Source organism: Mauremys mutica, unplaced genomic scaffold (assembly GCF_020497125.1).
Source record: "Mauremys mutica isolate MM-2020 ecotype Southern unplaced genomic scaffold, ASM2049712v1 Super-Scaffold_100267, whole genome shotgun sequence".
Lineage (NCBI taxonomy): Eukaryota > Metazoa > Chordata > Testudines > Geoemydidae > Mauremys > Mauremys mutica.
Window position 1 is genome coordinate 245461 of NW_025423298.1, and position 6000 is coordinate 251460.

At 51.7% G+C, this 6000-nt stretch overlaps 2 non-coding genes across 2 annotated transcripts; one reads left to right on the top strand and one right to left on the bottom strand.

Moving 5' to 3' along the window:
• Nucleotides 1-579: 579 nt before the first annotated feature.
• Nucleotides 580-661, bottom strand: TRNAS-GCU. Its single transcript has one exon. It is a non-coding gene; the product is annotated as a tRNA-Ser (tRNA).
• A 2296-nt stretch (nt 662-2957) lies between these two features.
• On the top strand, nt 2958-3039 carry TRNAS-UGA. Its single transcript has one exon. It is a non-coding gene; the product is annotated as a tRNA-Ser (tRNA).
• Nucleotides 3040-6000: the final 2961 nt, after the last annotated feature.

A 6000-nucleotide genomic window follows, 5' to 3' on the forward strand; every position in this document is an offset into this window, starting at 1 on the left:
TGCAGGCACTGATAATAGAGTTACTGAAAGTTTGGGTGTTAAGAGCTGATAGCTCAGTGGTCCAGTACCCTCAATGTGGTTTTAGCTGGAAACACACCTGGAGGACAAAGACTGAACTGAACTGATTCAGAAATCAGAAGAGAATAATAACAATAATACTTTCAAACTCTCCCCAAACAGATTAGTATTGGTTTTTCAGTTTGGGGAATTTTGTTTTCTCAGTCAGACCTTGCCAAGGGAAGCAGGGAGAAAATGTTTGAGTTGCCTCCTTCAGAACAGCTTGGCCTAGACACTAGCTCTGGTTCACTGCTCTGGCCTTGCTCGGGTTGAGGGTATTTTAATAATTTGGGCAGGTCCCAGGGTGTTTGGAGGAGATGACGAGGATGTTCCCTTTTGAGATAAAAATTAAGAAATACAGGACTAGAAAATTTTTCTTTTTTTAAGAAATCTGGAATTTAGACATTTTATTTAAAGCAAGAGAGTTCTGAGTTTCTGAGAAGGTTTTTGTTTGCAAGAAGCAACATTGTACCAAAGGGGGACATGGTTGTCTACAAAGGAGGAGTAATGACTAAATGCATCCGATGAGGATGGGATTTGAACCCATGCATGCAGAGCACAATGGATTAGCAGTCCATCACCTTAACCACTCAGCCACCTCATCTGAGCTGTCACAAAATAGCCAGGAGGCGAAATCTAAGGCCAGCAGAGATAGGGACAAAAAGGAGTTTCTAAACACTAAGCGGAAGCAGAGGCTGAATGAGCTCCCCCCTCACATCTAGTGAGGAGCTGGGGGAAAGACTTCAGGAACAGATCGTGTTTGCACAGACACACCTACTTTGCCTAGCTATGCAGCATGATGGGGCCGCTTTCCCAAAATGATCAGAAGAACAAGAGCCACATCCAGCTGCAGTTCAGGAATCTGATGACCAAAGAGCCAATAAATGTTCTGAGGGCTGGTATAAAATGCCTTCTAGTGAGCTATTGAACAAGCTCAACCTGTTTAGCTTATCAAAAGAAGATTGAAAGGTGACTTCACTGAAGTGTTGAAGTGCCATATTGGAGAGAAAAGATTGGATATTAAAGGGCTCTTGAATCTAGCAGAGAAAGGCATAACAAGCCCCAATGGCTGGAAGGTGAAAAGAGACAAATTCATATTACAATTAAGGCACAAATAGTCAACACCGAGGATGATTCACCACAGGAACAATCTCCCAAGGAAAGTGGTGGATTCGCCATGTCCTGATGTGATTTCTAGTCTTAGCTGCCTTTCTGGAATGTGTTTGCTCCAAAAGTAGCTATTGTGTCATACAGGAGGCCTGTGATATGCAGGGGGTCAGATTAGATGCTCTAATGGTCTCTCCTGGCAATAAAGTCGACTACTTTCTGAAAAACTGAGTGTAGCATTGGGAGCAGCGTCTGACGTTTTCCTGTCTAGCTGGCTTGCTGCCTAGAACGAACGCTCCTTGAGTGGGGTGATCCAAGGGAGTAGCTCAAACCTCCAAAGTGCCTGGCCAGGGGCAGGACATTAGCACAGCAAGGGAGGGGTGTGGCAGTGACATCACAAAGGCCTTTTGCAGGACCTCAGACTATTAGTCAAAGGTAGTGGGGAGGTGGTGACCTCACAGAGAGATGCTGACATCAGCCAGGCAGGACAGGGGTAAGCGTCCAGGGAAACCTCAGAGACCCCTGTGGCTTTGCTTCAGCAAGTCTCCTTCTCGAGGTCTCTCTTTCAGGACTGAGAGAGTGTTCAGGTTCACGTACGTGAGCTCCAGGAGGAACCTCTTTCGAGTTTTCTCGTTCCCTTTTCCTGATTTTACTAGAAAACAGCCATCCCTGTTTAGAAGGTAAGAGCCTCCTCGAAATTTGAAACCTGTTCAGTCTGATCCATCTGGTGACAGTTGAATTCTAGGCATGGAAAACACGAGCTTAAGGAGGCAGAATTTTATTCTGCACCTGGGATTTTTTCCCTTAAAATCACTGGGGTCATTAGGGTTTGTCCTTTTTGTTTCGCCTTTTCCTCCATCCATCCCTTCCTCCTTTCTCTTTGTCTCTTGCTTCTTTTGTTCTTTCACCTGTTCCCCTCCGAACACCAGGAGCGGTGTGTGTGTGTGTGTGTGTGTGTGTGTGTGTGTGTGTGTTGCGGGGGAGTGCTCGGCAGCTCCCATTGTGGGAGGTCCACCCAAAAATGTGGGGCTGAAATAGTGCTCGGGCAGTGATCCCCACTGGTGACCTGGGCCATCCTTTGGTCTCTCTGGTGAGAACCCTCAGCCTCCCGTCCTCAGTCTCTACCCTGATTGGCTGAGCAGGGGGTTATTGACAGGGAGGAGACTCAGGTCCTTGTTGTTCTCTTTTAAGACCAAGGAAATAAGTCATAACCTGTTATATGTTGACAAATTTTGCTGCATTAATTGTCCCTGAGCAGTTCATGATTCTCTCTAACATTGCAGTTCTCCTCAAATACTTGCTGAATAATTACTGTGCACTGTTGTTGGTCTGGAGCTCATCTGAGAGCACTTTATTCAGGTCATTCAGTGTTTGAAATTTACGATCTGATGGTTAGTATGAAAATCAGGGCTCTTGGGTCCTATTCCCAACTCTGCCACTGGCTGGCTGTGTGACCTAAGACAAGTCAATTCTCCTTTCTCAGCCTTGGCTTCTCCCTCTTTCAAGTAGGGATAATAATGATCCGCTCCTATGTAGCTCAAGGTGGGTGGAGGATGGGGATGCATTGGAGAGCGTCACTAGGAGTATCAGAGGGGTAGCTGTGTTAGTCTGGATTTGTAAAAGCAGCAAAGACTCCTGTGGCACCTGGCTAAGCAAACAGAACAAACCCCAAATCCCCCCTGTGCTTTGGGAGCCAGGTTTGCGGTGAGAATTCTCTAGTTCAGATGACTTCACACCTGGCCATTGGGATTATTTACCAGTTTCTCTGGCATTGGGGCAGTTTTGTGCTCACAGCTGTGATGGCCGAGTGGTTAAGGCGTTGGAGTTGAAATCCAATAGGGTTCCCCTGTGCAGGTTCGAATCCTGCTCAGAGCAAGGCCTGTGCTGTAGCCAGTCTCTTACCCAGGGAATACCTATGTACAACCCCCTGAGACACTCTCAATTGTCTCCCCACCCCAAGTAAATCCTGTTCTGCTCCTTTCATAGAGATCCCTGGGACACCCCCTCACACTGTGTCCCTGAGGGGTCAGGCAAACTCTCAGCACCTGTAAGCCTCTGCCACTCACCTGGTGCCCCATAGATCAGCCATAGCCCTGGTTCTGCTCCTCTCTCTAGAGTGCGAAAGGAGCCAAGTCAGCGACGCTATGGGGCTGCAGAACCAAGAGAGAAAAATATAGGTGCTCAGTGCCCACTGGCAGCCAACTCCCCCCCCCCCCTCCCCTACAGGCCTTGCTGACAAGCTCCTCCTCTTCCCCTTCAGCACCTCCCACCTGCCAGTGATCAGCTGTTCAGTGGGGTGCAGGAGGAGCTGGGCGGGGAGAGGGAGGAGCAGAGACAGGAAGGGGTGGAGTGGGGGCAGGGCCTGGAGAGGAAAGGGGGGATTTGTCCCAGACCCTGGATCCCTCTATTACAGTGACAATAGAAGTGATCAGCCTTGCGGGGGAGGCTGAGGGAGATCTGCACTCACCAGGTCTCTTCTCTCCCCCACGGTGAGCCAGACACTGCTCTCTCCTGGCTCTCACTCTAGCAGCTGGACCCCAAGGAGCCATTTCCCCACAGGAAGTGCATTGAGTGCCCCTGTGGTGCTGGGGCTGCTGCTGCCTGTGGGGCTGGCAGGGGGGCTGATGTCTGCACAGACTCTCAGCTGCCAGGCCGGAGGGGGCACTTGGGACCTTACCAGACTGGCTCAGTGAAGACGGGGGGTTGACAGAGCAATACAGACGCTCTCCAGAGCACGGAGCAGCATCCGCCCATGCAGCCAGGCAATGAGCATTTCCCACACCCTGGAGCTGAGGGGGAGGCGGCAGCTGCTGTTCCAGCTCCTGGGTGACAGGCCCTGTCAGCCAACAGCCACTTCTTACTCCCCACAGCTAAGGGCGTCGGGTTCCTCCGGTGGGGGTGTAGAGCAGCTGTTCGTTTTCCTGTCCTTTTTCTGTGCAATTGCTGACAAAAACATCCCAGACAGAGAAGCAACAGGCCAAAATACTACCATGTATCTGCCAAAGTATTTCAGTTGGGAGAGTGTTAGACTGAAGATCTAGAAGTCCTTGGTTCAATCCCAGGCTTTGGCAGACCCTTTAATCTCTCTTTGTGCAGGGGTGGCTTGTTGTCTGGGAGCACAGCAGTGTCTGCACCCAAGGTGAGTTCCTGAGCTTGGGCTCTGCAGTAGGAAAACATAGAATGGGCTTCTGCCCCTAGTTGGCCCACCTGACCTTTAACAAGGAGAGATGGGAGCTGTCTTTCCCAATGTGGCAGGAAGAGAGTGAGGAAGGGCAGCCCTCAGGAATGGTGCCAGAGAGCTGCTGGGCAGTGACAGGCAGGGATTGGGGATGGAAGCTCCTCTGCCCAGCTGAGCAAGGGCAGTACCAGGGAAGGGGCATCTGTAAAAGTGACCCAGCAACACCTCTCCTCCTCTGGGCACCTGGAGCAGAGGCGGCTGGTGCTGATGGCTCCAAGGGAAGGCTTAAAAGCCAGAGAGCAACTGAGGTCAGGGCTAGAGGAGGGCAGGACCATGCCTATGTGTGGCCTTCAGACAGGCACAAAAACTCCCAGCCAGGCTGCTCCCTGCCATGCCAAACCCCCACTGAAGGTCACCAGCATGCGGGGTGGCTGCTGATGCTCTGTGGCCAATATCACAAGATGGTAGGAAAGCAGGGCCACCCCCCTGGTGGGGTCTCTTACCATTCCCACTCCAGGTGCTCACTTTGGCAGTGGGGCAGGAGATTTTACCCCAAGAGGCTTTTCCCCAGCTGGCGAGAAGCAGAGAAACACCCAGGCTCCCAAGGCGCTATGTAGCAACCCCCTCAAGCACAGGGACAGGCGCACACTTGGAAGAGGGAAACTGCTCCACACGCTAGCCTGGACAGCCGCCCATTTTCTTTGGCAAGTCAGGAATGGCAAAGGCGAGACTGGAAGCACCTGGGGCTCATGTCCCAGCCTTTCTGACGTCCACCCCCCAACTCCTTCCCGGGGCTCTAGCTGAAGCCAGAGCATTGGCCGGAGCGGCCAAGAAGAGGTTCCAGCCCTGCAAGGAGCAGGACGTTCAGCCCAAAGGTAAAACTGCATAAGCACAACCACGAAGGGACTCGAACCCTCAGTCTTTGGATCCACACTCAGACGCCTTATCCATTAGGCCACATGGTAACATGAGAAAAACTCCTCAAAAGCACTTCTTTGGAAAAGGCGACATTGTGTTTCTCAGGTAATCTGCTGAGGGGGGCCGAGACTCTCTGGGCACAAGAAGTCGAGTGCCCAGTGACACGTGAGACTTAATTCTATGGGTCTAGGTGAAGGGTTTTTACAGGGAGGCTCAGGCCTGGGGGATTGGGGTGCAGCGGACGGACCGGCTGTCTAGGTGTGGAGATGTAGTCGCACTGAGGCACAGGAGGGAGGAGGAGGAGGAATCCTGCTGACAGGCAGTGGCTGTGCAGAAAAAGAGGAGGGGTTCCTGGGACTTTTTTTGCCTCTCTTTTGCCTGCCTGCTCACTCTTGTGCTGAACGGTGAAGATGCTCTTAACAAGCCCAGGTAGCTCATCTGGTAGCACATCAGGCTCTTAATCTGAGGATCCAGGGTTCAAGGCCCTGTCCGGGCACTCAGCTTTTAAGTTGCCTTGTGTGCCAGGAGCCAAATGATTCCTGGTGCTGTTCACAGCCACACAAGGATTCCCAGAAGCTGTGGCCATTTCCTGGAAAGGTTCCTTCCCTCAGGAATCAGGAGAGAGGCCACATCCACAGGAGCAGGCCTAGAACATACAGTCTCTGGCTGGCAGGAAGCGCTGTGGGGCCAGGTGCTGAGAAAGCCCAGAGGGGGAGCATCAGAGATGAGGGGAAGAGAGA